Consider the following 20,970-nt stretch of genomic DNA (forward strand, 5'->3'; position numbering starts at 1 on the left):
TGTGGTTTAAGAACTCGATGGTTGATGATGAAACTAGAGGTAATGGTTCTCAGGCTCGTCTACCTTCTTCCTGATAATAGCAGTGAGATGAGAGTTTGGGGTTGTGGGGTTTTCATGATATTAGCTACCTTCTTGAGGCAACGCTTCCTGTAGATCCTTTCGATGGTGGGGAGGTCAATACCCATGGTAAACTGGGGCAGTGTCCACCCCATTTTGTAGACATAACCTTTCCTATTTTTGAAGCCTTTGTGATATTAATTGTTTTATTCCTCACAAAACCTTGTGCAACTTGAAGTAAGTTCTTATGTAATGAAACTCTCATTTTGATGCCATTAACTACTCCCTGGTTAATGTGGTAGTTGATACTAATGGTTCTTCGTTTGCTGGCATTGGTAAAGCCAAAGAAATCACTGGTATTGCACTGAAGTCACTGTGAGTCAAGCTGTTGAGAGAATCCATGACTGATGAAATCATCATCGCTCCAGACAAGTATTTGGATGAAAAGTAAATGTCGTTTTTTTATAGAAGGGTATAGATAATCTCTAAAAGGAAGTTTGGAATTCAGTGTTTGCTTGGAAAGTCTGCAATTCCTGTGGTCAATGACCATGTTGTCGAGTGACCTTTTATGGGTTTATTCTTGCTCTATGTAGAAATAAGTGCATAAGATTTTTCAAAATGTCATTTGATTCATTTTGGTTAAAGTTGGATTTGGCACATTTCCTTTTTTTAATCTGATTTCCTGCCAAAGGCATTTATGACCATAAAAAAGTTATTGGTTCCAATTAAAATGGAATCTCAGAAAACTTATGTCCAGAAGAAGGATATGTGGCCCAATGTGTCCGTGCCACATGAAAAAGAGTTTTCCAGTTTAATCCTACCTTCCAGGGCTATACTTCATGGTTCTTCAAGCTACATCAATCACCTCTTATTTGCAAAGTACTGCCTCTTCATCAGTTTCAGGCAGTGAGATTCAGAACCCTCATGCACTGTGGGTGGAAAAGGATATCTTTATCTTCCCTCCAATCCTTTTGTATGTTGTTTTTAATCTATGTTCCATGATCTTTGATCCTTTTACTAAGAGATGACCCACTCATTACATTTTTGGGGGATATTTTAACTTACTAGAATCCAGTAGATTTATATATTCCAGAAACCCTTTTAGGATTCTCTCTTTATGTTAGAGTCATACATCAAGAAAAGAGGTCCTACAGCCCAATTTGTCCATCCAAATTAGTTACATTTTGCCCATGCTTGGCCCATAACCCTCTGAACCTTTCCTATCCATGTACCTGACCAAATATCTTTTAAATGTTATTATTGTACCTGCCTCAACTACTTCTTCCGGCTTCTCGTTCCATAACCCACCACCTTCCATGTGGAAAAGTTGCCCCTCAGGTTCCTATTAAATCTTTACCCTCTCACCTTAAACCTATGCCTTCTTGATTCTCCCACCCTGGGAAAAAGACTCTGTCCATTCACACATTCTATTCTCATCATAATTATATACACCTCTATAAGATCTTCCCTTAGCCTCCTGCGTTTCATGTAATAAAGTCCTAGCCTGCCTGACCACTCCAACAGCTCAGGACCTCGAGTGCTGGCATCATCCTCGTAAATCTTCCCTGCACTCTTTCTGGCATCGTTCCTATAGTAGGGTAACCAAAATTAAAAACAATACTCCTAACCAAAGATACTAGAGGAACAAGATAGACCACTCGACCTTAAAAACCGTAGTACGTCATGGCGCCATTTTAGTAGGCAGAAACTTGCAGAAACATTTAAAAAGAAAAAAAAGAAAAATCTGTGAATTGATAGATGAGATATATTCTGCATTTTAATGGTATCATCACACATACTGTTCCCCCAGAACACTGATTACACTGCGAGATGCATAACAAATGGCGGGTGTTGCCTACTAAAATGGCTCTTTTGTGTACTACACTTCAGTTTAGATGATTTCAACGGAGTGGTCCATCTTGTTCCTCTAGTATCTTTGCTCCTAACGTAAACTCCTTGTATAATTGTAGCATAGTGTCCCAACTTCTGTACACAATTCACTGACTAATAAAGGACAGGATGCCAAAAGCCTTCTTTACCACCCTATCTGTGATGCCACCTTCAGGAACTATATACTTGCTTTCCACAATCCCTCTGCTCTACAACACTGCCCAGGGCCTGACCATCCACTGGGAAGGTCCTGCCCTGGGTTGATTTCCTAAAATGTAATGCCTCACACATGTCTGAATTAAACTCCATTTGCCATTCCTCGACGCATTTGCCCAACTAATCAAGATCCTGCGGTAAATCTCAATAACCATCATCACTGTCTCTGACTGGTGGCAGCTCGGCGGCTCTCTCCCCACAGTGTGCGGCATCCTGGGAGTTTCTGCCGCACAGCATGCAATTACCAATACCACCTCGACTATAATACAGACTGTCCTCAAGGCATCTCCATTAACTATCCCACGTTCCCTCGTTTTCATGTCTTTCTCCATGGTAAAGACAGAGACGAAATATTCATTTCATGACTCTGAAGAAGGCCCAAAATAAGATTTTGTTACTTCATTCCCTACACAGATGCTATCTGACCGCTGAATTGTTTATGAAATACTCATTGTGGAGATTGCCCATCTCCTGCACCTCCACAGTTAAATGTGGCTTTGGCTTCTGAGGGACTCCATTCTCTATCTAGTTACTCTTCCCCTTAATATATTTTAAAATCTCTTAGGATTTTCCTTCATCTTATCCACCAGAGCTATCCCATGCTCCCCTTTTTCCCCCATGAATCCCTTCTTAAGGGATGTTCTCTGATGTGCTCTCCGATTCCCAACTCTCCTCCAGGGATACACTTGATCCCAGTTGTCCGTATCTGACCCATGTTTGCTTTCCCTGATCAAAACCTCAATTTCTCATGTTATCCAGATTCCTTGCTCCTATCTGCCTTGCCCTTCACTTTAATCTATGTATCATTAACTCTTCAAGGTATGTACATAATATATCATGCATTTAAAAGTCTTTCATGTTCTGGGTATCCTTCTGCTTGCAAACAGCCTACTCCAATCAACTTTTACAAATTCCTGCCTAATACAAAGTTGGCCTTGCCCCAATTTATAACTAACTTGTATATGGTTCGAAAGTTCTCACCCACTGTCACATTAGTCACTTGCCCTGCTCAGTTGGGTCCTCTTCATATTGCCTGAGGAAACTTTCCTGAACTCGCTTGATAAATTCCACTCCATCTAAACACTTGGCACTGTGGCATTTGCAGTCTATGTTGGTAATGTTAAAATCCCTTACTATGACAACCCTATTTGTCATGGAGTCATATAGCATGGAAGCAGACCCTTTGGTTCAACTTGCCCATGCTGACCAAGATGTCCCATCTATACTAGTCCTACCTGCCTGCATTTGGCCCATGTTCCTCTAAACCTTTCCTATCCATGTCCCTGTCCAAATGTCTTTTAAATGTTGTTAAGGTATCTGGCTCAATTACCTCCTCTGTCTGCTTGTTCCATCTATCCACCACCCTATGTATGAAGGCATTGTCCCTCAGGATCTATTAGATCCCTATTAGATCTTTCCCTTCTCACCTTAAACATATGTCCTCTGGTTCTTGATACCGCTGCTCCAGGTAAAAGACTCTGTGGGTTACCCTATCTATTCCCCTCATGATCTTATTCACTTCTATAAGATCATCCGTCAACCTCCTGCACTCCAAGGACTTGAGCCCTAGCCTACCTAATCTCTCCCTATAGCTCAGGGCCTCAAGTCCTGGCAACATCCTCATAATCTTCTCTGCACGCTTTCTAACTTACCAGCATCCCTCATATATAACATATAACATATAACAACTACAGCATGGAAACAGGCCCGTCCGGCCCTACCAGTCCACGCCGACCATTCTCCCTGACCTAGTCTCATCTACCTGCACTCAGACCATAACCCTCCAATCCCCTCCTATCCATATACCTATCCAATTTACTCTTAAATAATAAAATCGAGCCAGCCTCCACCACTTCCACCGGAAGCCCATTCCATACAGCCACAACCCTCTGAGTAAAGAAGTTCCCCCTCATGTTACCCCTAAACCTTTGTCCCTCAATTCTGAAGCTAAACATGGGAAACATGGGAACCAAAGCTGAATCCAATACTCTAAATGGGTCTCACCAGCGTCTCGTACAACTGTAACATAACATCCCAAATTCTATACAGCTATGCTTGCCTTTTTGTCAGTTACAATCAACAGTGCTTGTACACTGGCACCATCCCCCAACTCTTCCTCTGCTACATCAACAACTGCATTGTGGATGCCTCCTGCACCCTTGCAGAACTCATTGATTTCATTAACTTCACTGTATTCCACCCTTCCCACAAATTCACCTGGGCTATCTCTGACACCTTTCTCCCCTTTATTAATCTCTCCGTCTCCATCACAGGGGCAGACTATCGACTGACGTCCACACCCAACCGACCGACATCCACAGTTATCTGGACTACACTTCCACTCACCTTACCCCCTGCAAAGACACTACTCTCAATTCTTCCATCTCCGCTGCATCTGCTCCCAAGATAAGGCTTTCCATTCGAAGACATCCGAGATGTCCTCGTTCTTTAGTAAATGTGGTTTCCCACCAGCTGTCATAGGTGGATTCATATCTGCGTCTCCGCTGTGTCCCATAATCCTGCTCTTGCTTCCCCTCCTCCCAGACAGTACTAGGTTAGAGTTCCCCAGGGCCTCACCTTTCACCCTCACCAGCCTTCGCATCCAATACATCATCCTCCGACATTTCCGTCACCTCTAATGTTATCCCACCACCAGTCACATATTCCCATCTCTACCCCTTTCAGCTTCATACAGTCATTCTAAAAAAACGTAACAAGACACACAACTACATAAAAGTTAACATAAACATCCTCCACAGCGGATTCCCCATATTCCTCACTGTGATGGAAGGCAATAAAGTCTCATTTTCTTTCCTCTTTATTCTCCCATAGACGGGGCAGTCGAACCATCCGCATTCGGGGCGATCGAAGCTCCCACAACCGGTGATCGAAGTCCCCGCGTCGGGGTGGTCGAAGCTCCCACGATCGGGGCGGTCGAAGCTCCCGCGGTTGGAGCTCCGAGGTCTATCCCCGACAGGCACTGCCAGCTCCACGATGTTAAATCCACAGACTCCCGCGGTTGGAGCTGCCGAAGTTGATTCCCAGCAAGAAGCCGGCAACTCCACGATGTTGGACCGAAGTGCGGACGGAAAAACGATATGGGAAAAAATCGCATCTCTGTAGGGGTAAGAGATTTAAAAAATTCCCCCATTCCCCCCTCCCCCCCTCCCTGCACCCCCCACATAAAACAAAGCTAAAGAACACAAAAACATACATTTAACACATACTAAAAACAACAAAAGAGAGAAAAGGACGAGACAGACTGTTGGCGAGGCAGCCGTCGCGGCGCCACCCGGTGGTCGTTCTAATCAAGAATCTGCCTTAAAAATATCCACTGATCTGGCCTCCACAGCCCTTCCCAAAATGCACACCTTGCACTTAACTGCATTAAACTCCATTAACCATTCGCAGCCCACATACCCATGTGATCAAGATCCTGCTATAATTTTTGATAACCATCTTCACTATCTACAATACCACCCACCTTAGTGTCATCTACAAACTTACTTATCATGCCTTCTCCTGAGGAATAGATATTCACAGAGATTGTGGAAGTTTCAGCAGTGAGTGAGTGAGTAACTGAGAGGAGGAGCAGAGCAGGAGATTTAAAAAGCAACCCTGTGCGACTGCTTCTAGTGGTGTGTAAAAGCAATGTAGGCACGAGTGGAGTAGCTATTCCAGAGCAGGCATTTTGGGAGGTGAAGAGCTGTGATTGAGGTTCAAGGTTGAGACCTTGGCTTGCAAGGTTTTGACCAGGAGGCTGAGTGGAAGTAGAAAGTAAGATATGGTAAGGTCATTTCTCTCATGTGTTCCTGTTGAAATGTCACCTATCCATGTACTCCGGAGATGCTGCCTGACCTGCCACATTACTGCAGCACTTTGTATCTTTTGGTAAACTGGCATCTGCAGTTTCTTGTTTCTGCCACGGGTGGTAGTTGCGGCAGGTACAATAACAACATTTAAAGGACATCTGAATAGGTACTGTACTTGCATAAGAAAGGCTTAGTGGAATATCGACCAAACACAGGCAGACTAGTGTAGATGGCACATCTTGATCGGCATGGGAAAGCTGGGTCAAAGAGTCTTGACTTTACACTGATTGCTAATCAGTGATGTGGAGGACTTTGGAAATTCTTTGTGATAATATACAGGGAGCTGAAATGGAGCGATCAGCAGCAGCTACTTTAGTTAAATAAATATTTATACTCCTTTACATTGACAAGATGAGGCCTAGACTTGGCGCCCATTTCACTGTGCTCTTGATATGTCTACTGGATCTCCCGGTTGCTAACCATTTTAACTACCCTTCTCATTCCCATACTGGTCTTACTGCACTGGTCTCATCCATTACCAGAGTGAAGCCACACGCATTGTCACATGTACCGAGGTACAGTGAAAAACTTTAGGAATGAGGAACAGCACCTCATCCTCGGCTTGAGTAGCTTACAACTTAACAGCATGAACATTAAATTTTGCAATTTTAAGTAACTAATCTACAAACAACCCCCCCCCCCATCCCCCCCTTCCCTGTGCCCCGCCTGAATTTGCACTCACTTCTCTCCTTCCCCTTCGCCTTCAACTCATGTTCATTCCTCTGGCTTCACAGTTCACACGTCTTCTATAGTGATCTGTTACACCAACATGGATATTATAAAGGAGATACAAGAATCTGCACAAGCTGGTTTATAAAACTAGTGCTGGCGCAACTCAGCAGGTCAGGCAGCATCTCTGGAGAAGTATGAGATGCTGTTCCTCCAATTTGTGTTTAACCTCACTCTGACAATGGAGGAGACCTAGGACAGAAAGGTCTGTGTGGGAATGGGAAGGAGAATTAAAGTGTTTAGCAAACGGGAGATCGGGTTGGTTCAGGTGGACTGAGCAAAGTATCCCTGGAGAACATGGATAGGTGACATTTCGGGTCAAGACCTTTCTGCAGACTGAGTGTGGTGGGAAAGGGGGTGGGGGGAGAAAGCTGGAAGAAAAGAGGGACAGGTCAAAGCTTGGCGAGTAATAGGTAGATAGAAAGTAATAGGTGGATACAGGAGAGGCAGATTTTTTTTTGAAAGGGTGATAGTTGGACAAAGGACAGAAGGTGTGAGATATATATAGAAGATGTGTGATCTGTGATGCCATTGAAACTTACTGAATTATTCTGGAGCATTACATCTTCTAGCATAAGATCCAATTTGAAGTTGTTGTCTTGACTCATGTTTATTTTTCAGTTGTGGTAATGACCAACATATATTATTGAGTCATCAACAAAATACATTGTTTGGTTATTATCACATTACTGCTTGTGGAATCTAACTGTGTTCACATTGGCTGATGCATTTCCTTTGTTACATTGTGTAGGAAAATAACTGCAGACGCTGGTACAAATCGAAGGTATCACAAAATGCTGGAGTAACTCAGTGGGTCAGGCAGCATCTCTGGAGAAAAGGAAAGGGCGCCGCTTCGGGTCGAGACTCTTCCTCAGACCCTTCCTTTGTTACGTTAGTGACTGCGCTTCAGTAAGTTCCTAATCAGCTGAACAATGCTTAGGGACGCCATGAGCTCATAAAATATGCCATACAGTTGCACATATTTCAACCTCAACTTCATCTATCACAGTAGAGTCGTAGAGTCACATAATGTGGAAACAGGCCCTTCGGCCCAACTTACCCATGCCGACCAACATGCGCCATCTAAACTAGTCCCACCTGCCTGCATTTTGCCCACATCCCCCTAAACCTGTCCTATTCATGTACCTGTCAAAATGTTTTTTAAACATTGTGATAGTACTTGTCTCAACTATCTCCTCCAGCAGCTTGTTTTACACACACACCACCCCTTGTGTAAAAAAATACCCATCAGGTTCTTATTAAATCTTTCCCTCGTCACCTTAAACTTATGTCCTCTAGTCCTCAATGAAGGCCAGTGTGCTGAAAGTCTTCTTTATCACCCTACCCACTAATGAGACCAGGCAGTAGTTTAATCTAACACAGAAGAACTGAAGGAAAGGGTGACGTTTCGGGTCGAGTCCCTTCTTCAGACTGAAGGAGGGTCTCGACCCGAAACGTCACCCATTCCTGCTATCCAGAGATGCTGCCTGTCCCCCTGAGATACTCCAGCATTTTGTGTCTATCTTCAGTGTAAACCAGCACCTGCAGTTCTTTCCTACACAGAAGAATTGAAACTGAACTGAACTGAACTGAGCTGAGGAAAAACAAAGATTAGCAAGTATGTAGTTGATTGGGTAATTTTAAGCACATGTTGAAAAAACTGAGTACTACTTGCATGTTGTAACATTGGTGATAATCTTCTGCTGAATATATATATGAGCTCGTACGACCTCAACTCATAATGTTTACACTTATCACAATATAACAGAATCTAATATAACACAATGTAATCTCCAAGTCTGGAAAGTTCACCAGTGAATCTAATATCTTATTTCAAATACTGTTAACATTAACAGAGAATCTGTTTTTCTCACTGGCTCTCTTGTACCACTGAAATCTCCCTGTAAAAATATGCATTGTTAGTTACTACGAACTTTAGTTTTATAGATACAACGCTGAAACAGGTCCTTCGGCCCACGGTGTCCACACTGACCAGCGATCCCCGCACTTTAACACTATCCCACACACACTAGGGACAATTTACACCTATACCAAGCGAATTAATCTACAAACTTGTGGGAGGAGACTGAAGATCTCGGAGAAAACCCACGCGTCAGAGGGAGAATGTACAAACTCCGTATGGACAGCACCTGTAGTCGGGATCGAACCTGGGTCTCTGGCGCTGCAAGCTCTGTAAGGCAGCAACTCTACCACTGTGCCACTTTACCGCCCACAAATTTGTTGGAAGCATGTTGTAACATTGCAACAAAAGGACTGAAGAAAGGAGCTTCGAGCAGGCTTGTTTGATATCCTGAAAACATCCTTGTAAATCTTCTCTGCACCCTTTCCAGCTTAACAACGTTTCCTATAACAGGGTGACCAAAAATGAACACATTACTCCAAATGTGGCCTCACCAATTAATGTAGGATTGTTGTCAATTAATCTAATGAGTTAAAGAAGGGTCCCGGACCTGCAGCATCGCCGATCTATGTCCTCCAGAGATGCATCCTGACCCTCTGAGTTATTTCAGCAATTTGTATTTTACTCAAGATTCTGCCATCTGCAGTTCCTCGTGTCTACTAGGATTATTGCAAATGGGTGCATGGCTCAAAGACTTGCAGGAGATCCGTGAGGTGGTGCCTCTAGCATGCGTTGAGTGCTTCTCTGTCTATTCCAAGTGCAAAAAGGCATATTCAGAATAAATCTCAAGTCCCAGAGTCAGCAACACACAAAAATATGCCTATCTGGTTGGGTGCTACCTTAACCTCAGAACATGTGACAACAGTGTGGAAGCATGCCATACTCAATCCTGAAGTATTGCTTAAAAAGAAGAATGCATCACTGGCATAAAACCGTTGAATTTTGAATTTGTACTCTCTACTAGATTATCTCTTAGCCTCAAAGTTACTCTTGGTCAGAAAATGATAAACTCCTGCTACTGAGGGTGAAAAGGATAACGTAGATGTGTGAGGGAAAACCAAAGGTATGGATTAGTCCAAAATTTTAATTACTTAAATTCCCTTGTTTACACAAAATGTACAAAATATTTGGAATATTGCTTTCAGTTGTGCAGATGAACTAAATTTAATGAATATGGCAACAAGATGTGATTCAATAAGGGTACATGAACACAGAGGTATATGTGCATTGGTTGTGAAAAGTGCTAGAGCATGTTGAGGCAATGTTTAAAGAGAGGATTCCACATTTTATAAATGGAAACACAGAGTAGAAGACCAGAGGATTATGAGCAACCTTTATGAAACACTGGTGAAGCCACAACTGGAGAACAGTTCAGTTCTAGCTTTCAGAGAGATGAAAAAGATTTAGAGAGGGTGCAGAATAGATTTACTAAAATGAGAATGGGCTTCAGTTATGTGGTTTTTTGGAGAAGCTGGACTTGTTTACCCCGCACTGAGGCAGTTGTGAGAGGAGTTGAAAGAGGAGTTAATACGAACTTGAGGGGCAACTTTTTCACTCAGAGGGTGGTGGGCTGTCAGAGGAGGTAGTTGAGGCAGGTACTAAAACAGTATTTAAAAGACACTCATACATGAATAGGAAAGGTCTATAGGGATATGGGCCAAACGCTGGGAAATTGAACTGGCTTAGATGAGACATCTTGGACAAATTGGGCCGAAGGGCCTGTTCCTGTGCTGTATGAGTATACAACTCTATAACTCTCTCGGGCATAGACAGTAGATTGAGAGAAACTCACTCATTGTGAAAAATAAAGGCTTCTTTTCATGCTGTAACCATTCTTTGATTCACTGGGTGGTGAAGAGTGCTGCTGCTCTCACCTATGACATTTAAATGAATGGAGAAAATAATAAGTGGCTGTACTTCAAATGTATGCAAGTATGTCCACTGTTTGTATTGGCACACCAATTAAAGTTCAGCCTGGGGTTACAAAATAAGTTGTTGACTATGAAATGTCAGAAAACATGCTGGTCGGCAGTGACTCAGACATTTCTACAGATGGCTTATGTTTATACTTTTTGTTATGCAATCTTTTTTGATGTATTGACGCTTTAATCCATTTTATATTAACTGTTTTGCGTCATAAGAACATGCCATGCAAATCCACTTGCCCATTTGAGATTAATACTTCCTCCATGTAAACTTATTCAGAATCAGAAAAATGAATAAAGATAATTCAATTTTAGACTACTAGAATCGTTCTGATTAAGAATGTAAACAATTAGTACATTTAATACTGAACATGTATGGTGCCATCAGTGGAGGATACTCAGGTGCCCCAATACATTGCACCAAAAAATTGTTGACACTGACTTAAAATGGAGACAGCTCTATGCAAGCTGGCAGTGGTGCTGAAGGGAGAAGAGGTTGAGACAGAAAGATGAGACAGAAAGATGTGGAACAATGACATTGCTTTCTATTGGATGGGTGGGAACAATTTAAAGTCAATAAATTACCTTTTGGTAATTCTGACCATTTCCAGATTTCATCATGCCCATCGAAAAATGTAATCAGGCACTTCTGATTGCACTTCACAGTTAATGGCAAGATCCTTAATAGCATTAAAGCATTGAGGGATCTTGGGGTCCAAGTCTATAGTTGGCTCAAAGTGTCAACACAAGCAGTTTGAGTGGTAAAGAAGGCATATGGGATGCTTGCTGTCATTGTTTGAGGCATTGAGTGGAATAGTCAATATGCAATGATGCAACTTTATAGGAGATTTGGATTACAATGTAATTACCATTGTTAGTAAATTTGCAGATGACACCAAAATTGATATAGTAGACAGTGAAGAAGGCTATCTAAGTTTAATAGTAATAATAATATATTCCTTTATTTGTCCCACACCGGGGAAATTTACAGTGTTACAGCAGCAAAGTGGATAGCAGGAGATCATTCATTATAAATAAAAGTAAAGACAAGGATAAATTGTCATCAGTTTATAACAACAGGATCTCGATCAATTGGGACGTGAGCATAGGAGTTTGAGGGGCGACGAATATTGAGGTGTACAAGATCATAAGGAGCTTGGATGAAGTAAACCCTCACTGTCCTTTTCCCAGAGTGATGGATTCTATAACTAAAGGGGAGAGGGTGGAGATTTAAGAGGGATCTCAGGCAACATTTTCATTCAGAGGGTAGTCCATATTTGGATTGAGCTGCCTAAGGAAGTTGTGGAAGCAGATACAATTATGACTTTTAAAAGACAATTGGATGGAATATATGGATAGGATGGGTTTAGGGGGCCATTGGCCAAATGCAGGCAAGTGGGACTAGCTCATTATGCCAAGTTAATCAGAAAGAACAAGGTGGGGAGAGGGGACCGTTTCCTTGCTGTGGAGCTCTAAGACTCTAAAGCTTAAGTGTCAGTGCATTTATTTACAAAGAGATGGCCACTGCTGTCTTATCAAGACTCAATATGTCTTGGATGAAGGGATTAAAAGTAACATTAACAAATTTGCAGATGACACAAAGCTGGGTGGCAGTATGAACTGTGAGGAAGATGCTATGAGGTTGCAGGGTGACTTGGACAGGTTGTGTGAGTGGGCGGATGCATGGCAGATGCAGTTTAATGTGGATAAGTGTGAGGTTATCCACTTTGGTGGTAAGAATAGGAAGGCAGATTATTATCTGAATGGTGTCAAGTTAGGAAAAGGGGACGTACAACAAGATCTGGGTGTCCTAGTGCATCAGTTACTGAAAGGAAGCGTGCAGGTATAGCAGGCAGTGAAGAAAGCCAATGGAATGTTGGCCTTCATAACAAGAGGAGTTGAGTATAGGAGCAAAGAGGTCCTTCTGCAGTTGTAGAGGGCCCTAGTGAGACTGCACCTGGAGTACTGTGTGCAGTTTTGGTCTCCAAATTTGAGGAAGGATATTCTTGCTCTTGAGGGCGTGCAGCGTAGGTTGACTAGGTTAATTCCCGGAATGGCTGGACTGTCGTATGTTGAAAGACTGGGCTAGGTTTGTATACACAGGCATTTAGAAGGATGAGAGGGGATCTTATTGAAACATATAAGATTATTAAGGGGTTGGGCACGTTAGAGGCAGGAAACATATTCCCAATCTTGGGGGAGTCCAGAACCAGGGGCCACAGTTTAAGAATAAGGGGTAGGCCATTTAGATCGGAGATGAGGAAAAACATTTTCAGTCAGAGAGTTATAAATCTGTGGAATTCTCTGCCTCAGAAGGCAGTGGAGGCCAATTCTCTGAATGCTTTCAAGAGAGAGCTAGATAGAGCTCTTAAGTATAGCGGAGTCAGGGGGTATGGGGAGAAGGCAGGAACGGGGTACTGATTGAGAATGATCAGCCATGATCACATTGAATGATGGTGCTGGCTCAAAGGGCCGAATGGCCTACTCCTGCACCTATTGTCTATTGTCCAATCTGATCACCTGCACTTGGCCAACCCAACTCCAATCAGGTAAACCTGCTGCACTGTTTGTCATTTAGCTTGCCAGGGCCTTGTTATTTGAAGAATTACACAGAGGAAACAAGTAAAAGTGGGTATTGATCTCAAAATTTAGTTTGCTGACTGAAGTACGAAACTTTGGAAACATCCCTGCAGCATTAACAGGAGCATATAAAGTATTTTGACACAGTTTATATGAGCTTCAGAGTTGGCGATCTCAGTGCTGCAGGTGTGTGAAGCCCAAGAGTGTGAGAGAACAACAGTTGCCACAGAAACCATCTTAAACTGCTACAGGCAGGGAATAGGCTGCAAATGTATTAGTTGCTTGCATATGATTGAGGTCAGTCGTTTGGCAGAATTGAGAGGCTGCTTTGAAATGAAATAAAAATGTAAAATTGTGGAAACAATGAGATGGTCACATAACGTCCGTGGAAAGAAGTGCTGGGCTTTCAGTTTGATAATTTCATCAGAACTATCAGTTTTTGGAATGACTAGAGAGGTTTATAATGTGCTACTGTGAAGATCGACATTATCAACTGGATGTCTCTTCTCATGGTCTCATCTATTGTTGTTGGATGAGTAATACTGTAGTTATGGGCTAAGAAATAAATAGGACTCAACGGTTCCCTGCACTTGTTTCTCCTTCAGATAGGTTATTGAATATATTTATGATCCAGTTTTTACAAGATTTTCATTGTTAGCGATGGGGCCTTTTTACTTGATTTAGGCATGCTTGGAATCTGCTGGAGTTTTGTTGGTTTAGTCTTTCAAAGACTAAGGCTGTGGTTAGTTAATCTTACTTTTGAACACATTCCACTTTCTGGTTAAAATAGAAAGATAGAGCGCGTTTGAAGGCAATTACAATAGTTCTACTTCAGTACGACCGTTTAGTGTATTTTTCTGTTCATTGGCACTGTCAGTCTTGAGCCTCTCATGCTTTGTGCACCAGGTTACTCCCAAATGTTCCCTGACTGGGAAAGTAGAACAACACATGGCTGTTTTGTTTATGTATCCAGCTTCTCAGCCTCTGCCCTCCATAATCGACTCCTGGCCAGCTTTTCCAAATTAAAATTTGTTGCACAAGATATTGTATAACTCCTACTTGATCAAAATGTGGAAATAATTGTGGTGCCTCCGTAAGAGCTCATTCACTCTTGGATGCTGATGGAACATGGCATCTGACCTGCATTTAGGATACTAATATAATTTATTATACAGCAATAAACAAATGGATAATCTGTTGTTCATTAGCAATCAACATTTGCATCTATGTCCTGAATTGGGCAAACGAGTAAGTTGCAATATTGCTACACCATTACAGATGGTTTTTAGCTACAGAAGTACATGTGTTCACTTTATCTATTCAGTAAATGGCTATTAACCCAGTCAACAGACCCAGCTGGTAGCTTAGCAAGTAGCGTAACTAGTCCCGCAAACTGAGTTTGATCTTAATCTCCAGTGCTCTTCCTGTGATTTTGTGCATTTTCCCCAAGTGTTTTCCCCAAGGATGTGCTGATTGGTAGGTTAATTATTTACTATGACATAATTATGTGGAAGAAAGGAGACACGGAGGGGAATTGTTGGGCATGTGAGGGAGATTAAGTTGCAGGTACAAGGATGGGTAATGGACTGTGGGGATTGCTCTAAAAACTGGCATAAACTCAATGAGCCAATTGACCTCCTCTTCTGCTGTGAGAAAATATAAGATCTAAGATGGGTTTTTTAAACCATCTTTATGAGCCTTAATTTCTTTTTTTACATTTTTTATTGTTTGGGAGTGAATGTTAGATTTTTATTGTGTTTGGCAAAATGAATCTGTTTTTTAATGGAGCTAAGCGGGGGCAAGTTCAGACACAGAGTGGTAGTGCATGGAAGGCACTACTAGTCGAGGTAGTGGAAGCAGATAGGATTGTGCTGTTTGAGAGGCTTTTAAAAAGGCATGCGAATATGTGTGAGATGGAGGGATACAGATATAAGCAGGCCAGAGGGATTAGTTTAAATGGGCATCATCCGCACAAACCATGGGCTGAGAGGCCAGGTCCTTTGCTGTTCTTTGCTATGTTCTATAAAACCTTAATAGGATGCATGAACCTTTTCTTTTAGTCTCTTTAGGTGCAATATGCGGATATTTTGAGAACTGAATCTTCCTTTATAGAATAACTCAATATATTGGAACAGCATGAACTAATGTGCTTAAAACAATATAACTCCAAGCCATCTTTGGTGAACATAGGTGTGAGTTAAAAAATATTGTGTTTTCCAAAGATGACATCATAGTTGCTCAGTAGAAGTTTGAAAAGAGCCTTGCTGTCATTGGCTGATGCGTTCTCACCACAGGCACAGGTAAGAAGGTGGAAAAACAGAAATGTTCAGCTCCTAAATCCTACTGGTTGGATAAATATAGTGGACATTTTGATTCAACCACAGGCTGACTCTTTAAGTTGTCTTTACACTGAACGTAACAATATAGATTTGTTTCAGTTAGACTGATATGTCAATCATAACATATTGACATATTGAATAACATATCATAACAGCTGGTCACGGTGGCCCAGCAGTAGAGATGCTGCCTTACTGCGCCAGAGACCCGGGTTCGATCCTGGCTACAGGTGCTTGTTGGTATGGTTTGTACGTTCTCCCTGTGACCTGCGTGGGATATCTCCGGGATCTCTGGTTTCCTCCCACACTCCAAAGATGTACAGGTTTGTAGGTTAATTAGCTTGGTATAATTGTAAATTGTCACTAGTGAGTGTAGGATAGTGTTAGTGTGCTGGGATCGCTGGTTGATGCGGTGGGCCAAAGGGCCTGTTTCTGCACTGTATCTCTAAACTAAACTAAAACTAAACAGTACTATATAAGGATCAGTGTTATAAATCTACAAAACATTGATATTGACTTTTTGGAAGGCTTTAGTTTAGTTTAGTTTATTGTCACATGTACCGAGGTACAGTGAAAAGCCTTTGTTGTGTGCGATCCAGTCAGCGGAAAGACAATACATGATTACAATTGAGTCATACACAGTGTACAGATACATGATAAGTGAATAACATTTAGTGCAAGATAAAGCCAGTAACATCTGATCAAAGATAGTCTGAGGGTCACCAATGAGGTAGATAGTAGTTCAGGACTGCTCTTTAGTTGCAGTAGGATGGTTCAGTTGCTTGATAACAGCTGTGAAAAAACTGTCCCTGAATCTGGAGATGTGCAATTTCACACTTCTGTACCTTTTGCCTGATGGGAGAGTGGAGATGAGGGAATGGCCAGGGTGCGACTCGTCCTTGATTATGCTGCTGACCTTGCTGAGGCAGCATGAGGTTTAAATGGAAGGGAGGTAGGTTTCTGTGTTCCACAATTCACTGCAATTTCTTGTGGTTTTGGATGGAGCTGTTCCCAAACTAAGCTATTATGCATCTCAATAAAATGCTTTCGATGGCGCATCTGTAGATGTTGGTGAGGGTTGTAGGGCACATGCTGAACTTTCTCAGCTTTCTAAGGAAGCAGAGGCGTTGGTGTGCTTTCTTGGTCGTTGCTTCGATCTGGGTGGTCTAGGAGAAGTCGTTGGTGATATTTAGTCCTAGGAATTTGAGGTTTTCAACCATCTCTACTTCGGCGCCGTCAATGTAAACGGGGGTACGTGTACCGCTTTGCTTTCTGAAGTCAACCACTATCTCCTTTGTCTTGCTGACATTGAGAGAAAGGTTGTTGTCTTGACACCAGGACACAAGGCTCTTGCTCTCCTTCCTGTACTCCGACATCACTATTTGATATCTGGCCCACAATGGTGGTGTCGTCTGCGAATTTGAAATTTGAATTAGATTTGTACAAGGCCACACAGTCATGGGTGTAGAAGGAGTAAAGAAGGGGGCTGAGAACGGACCCTTGTGAAGCACCAGTGTTCAGGATTATCATGGATGATGATTTGTCCCCTATCCTCACTGATTGGGGTCTGTTGGTCCGGAAGTTGTGAACCCAGTTGCAGAGATGAGTGCTGGCTCTGTTCCGTGAGATTGGTGATGAACTTGGATGATATAATGGTATTAAAGGCAGAGCTGTAGTCTATGAATAGGAATCTGACGTAGGTGTCTCTCTTATCCAGGTGTTCCAGGGATAAGTGTTGGGCCAGGGCGATGGCATCATCTGTGGACCTGTTGTGGCGGTAGGCAAACTGCAGTCGTCAAGGCCGCTGAGTAGGCTGGATTTAATGTGTTCCGTAACCAGCCTCTCAAAACATTTAATTATGGTGGATGTCAAGGCCACAGGACAGTGGTGGTTTAGGCATGAGGTCTTGTTTTTCTTCGACATTAGGATGATAGTGGTTTTCTTGAAGCAGGTGGGTACCTCAGTAGTGAGTAGGGAGAGAGGGTAGGCTTCTAAACTTACTTCATCGCATTCATTCAGTATTGGTGCAATCAAAATTCAATGTCTCCCTTCACTGAGATTTGAAATTCCCAACGTTGGCAATCTCATGTCCCGCTTAGATTCTTTACCAATGATTTTTTTAACTGTGACTTCTGATTATTATCCATTCAAACAGGAAATATGTTTCCTGTATGCATTCATTTCTAAATCTCATATTAACTTGAAAACAGCTGTTCTGTTACTGCTTAACTTTCTCTGTCCAAGGACAATAATTCTAAATTCTCATCCTTTGTCTCAACTGAAATCCAACATAACTGATAAATACTCTCCCTAACCATTCTGTGTTTACATCTTTCTTGAAATGTGGTATCCTGAATTCCCCATCATACTTCAGATGAGGCCTTAGAAAAATATTCTTTAGCTTACATCTCATTTAATAAGTCTACTCTTGATCTTCGTCACACTTTTCCAACTGTCATTGACTTTCACTGAAAATAGATATTTCCTGCTGTTTGCATTAATTGTTGTCAACTAGCTACTAGCATCAGGAAGCAGGCACAGGAGCCTGAAAATCATAACCACAGCTTCTTCCGAGAAACCATCAGACTCTTAGAAACATAGAAAAATAGGTGCAGGGGAAGGCCATTTGGTCCTTTGAGCCAGCACCTGGGTGTGCTTGTACATCAGTCACTGAAAGTAAGCATGCAGGTACAGCAGGCAGTGAAGAAAGCTAATGATATGTGGCCTTCATTGCGAGAGGATTTGAGTTTAGGAGCAAATATGTCCTACTGCAGTTGTACAGGGCCCTGGTGAGACAGCACCTGGAGTATTGTATGCAACTTTGGTCTCCTAATTTGAGGAAGGACATTATTGCTATTGAGGGAGTGCAGCGTACATTCACCAGATTAATTCTTGGGATGGCGGAACTGAGATATGATGAAAGAATGGGTGGACTGGGCTTGTATTCACTGGAATTTAGAAGGATGAGAGGGGATAGAAACATAAAAAAATCTTAAAGGATTGGACAGGCTCGATGCAGGAAAAATGTTCCCGATTTTGTGAGGAGTCCAGAACCAGGGAACACAGTTTAAGAATAAGGGGTAGGCCATTTAGGACTGAGATGAGGAAAAACTTTCTCACCCAGAGAGTTGTGAATCTGTGGAATTCTCTGCCACAGAAGGCAGTGGAGGCCATTTCACTGGATGTTTTCATGAGAAAGTTAGATTTAGCTCTTAGGGCTAAAGAAATCAAGGGATATGGGGAAAAAGCAGGAACGGGGTACTGATTTTAGATGATCAGCCATGATCATATTGAATGGCGGTGCTGGTTCGAAGGGCCAAATGGCCTACTCCTACTCCTACTCCTGCACCTATTTTCTATGTTTCTATCTTTCCTAGTATATTAGATTTGTAACTTTTGTCCATTACAGTTAAGCACCATGTAGACGGAGTAAATTAAATAGATGGTCCTTACTGTGCCACTATCCTGGAGTTTAGAGATTTTTTGGAGCTGGTTATTCATACATAGATTCTGGCTAGAAAATCTGAAGTGAATAAGTGTTATCTTCTTACTGATACAATCTCACGAAAATAATGTGCAGAAGCAATAAGGCAGAAAACAAAATCGATCAATATGATCTTATTATAAATGCATTTTTACCAAAGAATACACATCTATTTTCTCTTGTATAACAACAAAAAAATGGAAAACAAATGGATTAATATCTCCCAAGTACCAGAAATAAATCTATTACACCAGTAGAAACATAGAAACATAGAAAAATAGGTGCAGGAGGAGGCCATTCAGCCCTTCAAGCCAGCCCGCCATTCAATGTGATCAAATCTTTTCCCCACACAATACGAACCTCAGCAACCATGATCTTTTATGAACTACAGAAGGTTTTTTCCACTATTATAGTTATTGAGCATTACAAGAATTTCATTGTTCTGTCATTCTCCCCCTGGCTTTATCCTTCACTCCTCTTCTCTCCTTACCGGACATCCTTTTGTTACCTTTAAACCTCTAGCCTTTGTCACTTATTCACTAGTAGGTTTAAGGCGAGGGGAGAAAGATTAAATAGGAACCTGAGGGGCAACTTTTTTACACAATTTACTCAACTTTTTTACACAACTTCAGAGAAATGTGAGGTGTTGCGTTTTGGGACGTCCAACAAGGGCAGGACCTGCACAGTGAATGGTAGGCCTTTGGGAAATGTTGTAGAGCAGAGGGATCTAGGAGTACAGGTGTAGGGTTCCTTGAAGGTCGAGTCGCAGGTAGATAAGGTGATCAAAAAGGCTTTTGGCACATTGGCCTTTATCAGTCAGAGTATTGAGTATAGAAGTTGGGATGTCATGTTGCAGTTGTATAAGATGTTGGTGGGACCGCATTTAGAGTATTGTGTTTAGATTTGGGCACCATGTTATAGGAAAGATATTGAAAGGGTTCAAAGAAGATTTACGAGGATGTTGCCAGGACTAGAGGGTCTGAGCTATAGGGAGAGGTTTAAACTGGGTCTCTATTCCTTGGAGCGCAGAAGGATGATACGTGATCTTTTAGAGTTGTGTAAAATCACGAGAGGAATAGATCAGGTAGATGCACAGAATCTCTTGCCCAGAGTAGGGGAATCAAGGACCAGAGGACATAGGTTCACGGTGAAGGGGAAAAGACAATAGGAATCTGAGGGGTAACCTTTTCACACAAAGGGTGGTGGGTGTATGGAACAAGCTGTTAGAGGAGGTAGTTGATGCTGGGACTATCCCAACATTTAAGAAACAGTTAGACAGGTACATGGATAGGACAGGTTTGGAGGGATATGGACCAAGCGCAGGCTGATGGGACTAGTGTAGTGGGGACATGTTGGCCGGTGTGGGCAGGTTGGGCCGAAGGGCCTGTTTCTACACTGTATCACTCTAAGACTCTATGACTCTAATTTGCCAATCAACAAAGCCTTGCTTTGTCCTTGTCCCAGCCCCAACTCTCTTTTCTAGTTTTCTCCCTCATACTACAATCAGTTTGAAGAAAGTTCCCGACCCATCTGTTCATTCCCTTCACACTCTGCATTCTGTTTTTAATTATATTTTTGCCTTTGTGTAGGTTGTTTGATCTTTTTGCTAATTTTTCCTATTTGTCCATGTGACTTGATCACCATGACTCCAATCAAACGCTAATCACAAATTTTGCCTTGTGCAGTATATTCATATTGAATGCACGACTACAATTAAAATTGTAATATATCTTTGGACTATTGGGAAGAGCTACGCAAGATAATATTTACTCCTTACATTGCCGCTATTAGGTTTCTTTCTCAAACCTGAGATACAGTTGCTGCCCCTGGAAACCAGACTGGAAATGGCCATGCCACGGTTTCTTTGGGGTACCATATTTTACCAATATCCAGGCAAAACTGTGATGTTACATTTGTGAAAATAAAGAAGCATGCTCAAGTGCTCTTACTGTTTGTTCAG

Source organism: Rhinoraja longicauda, chromosome 1, assembly GCF_053455715.1.
Source record: "Rhinoraja longicauda isolate Sanriku21f chromosome 1, sRhiLon1.1, whole genome shotgun sequence".
Classification (NCBI taxonomy): Eukaryota; Metazoa; Chordata; class Chondrichthyes; order Rajiformes; family Arhynchobatidae; genus Rhinoraja; species Rhinoraja longicauda.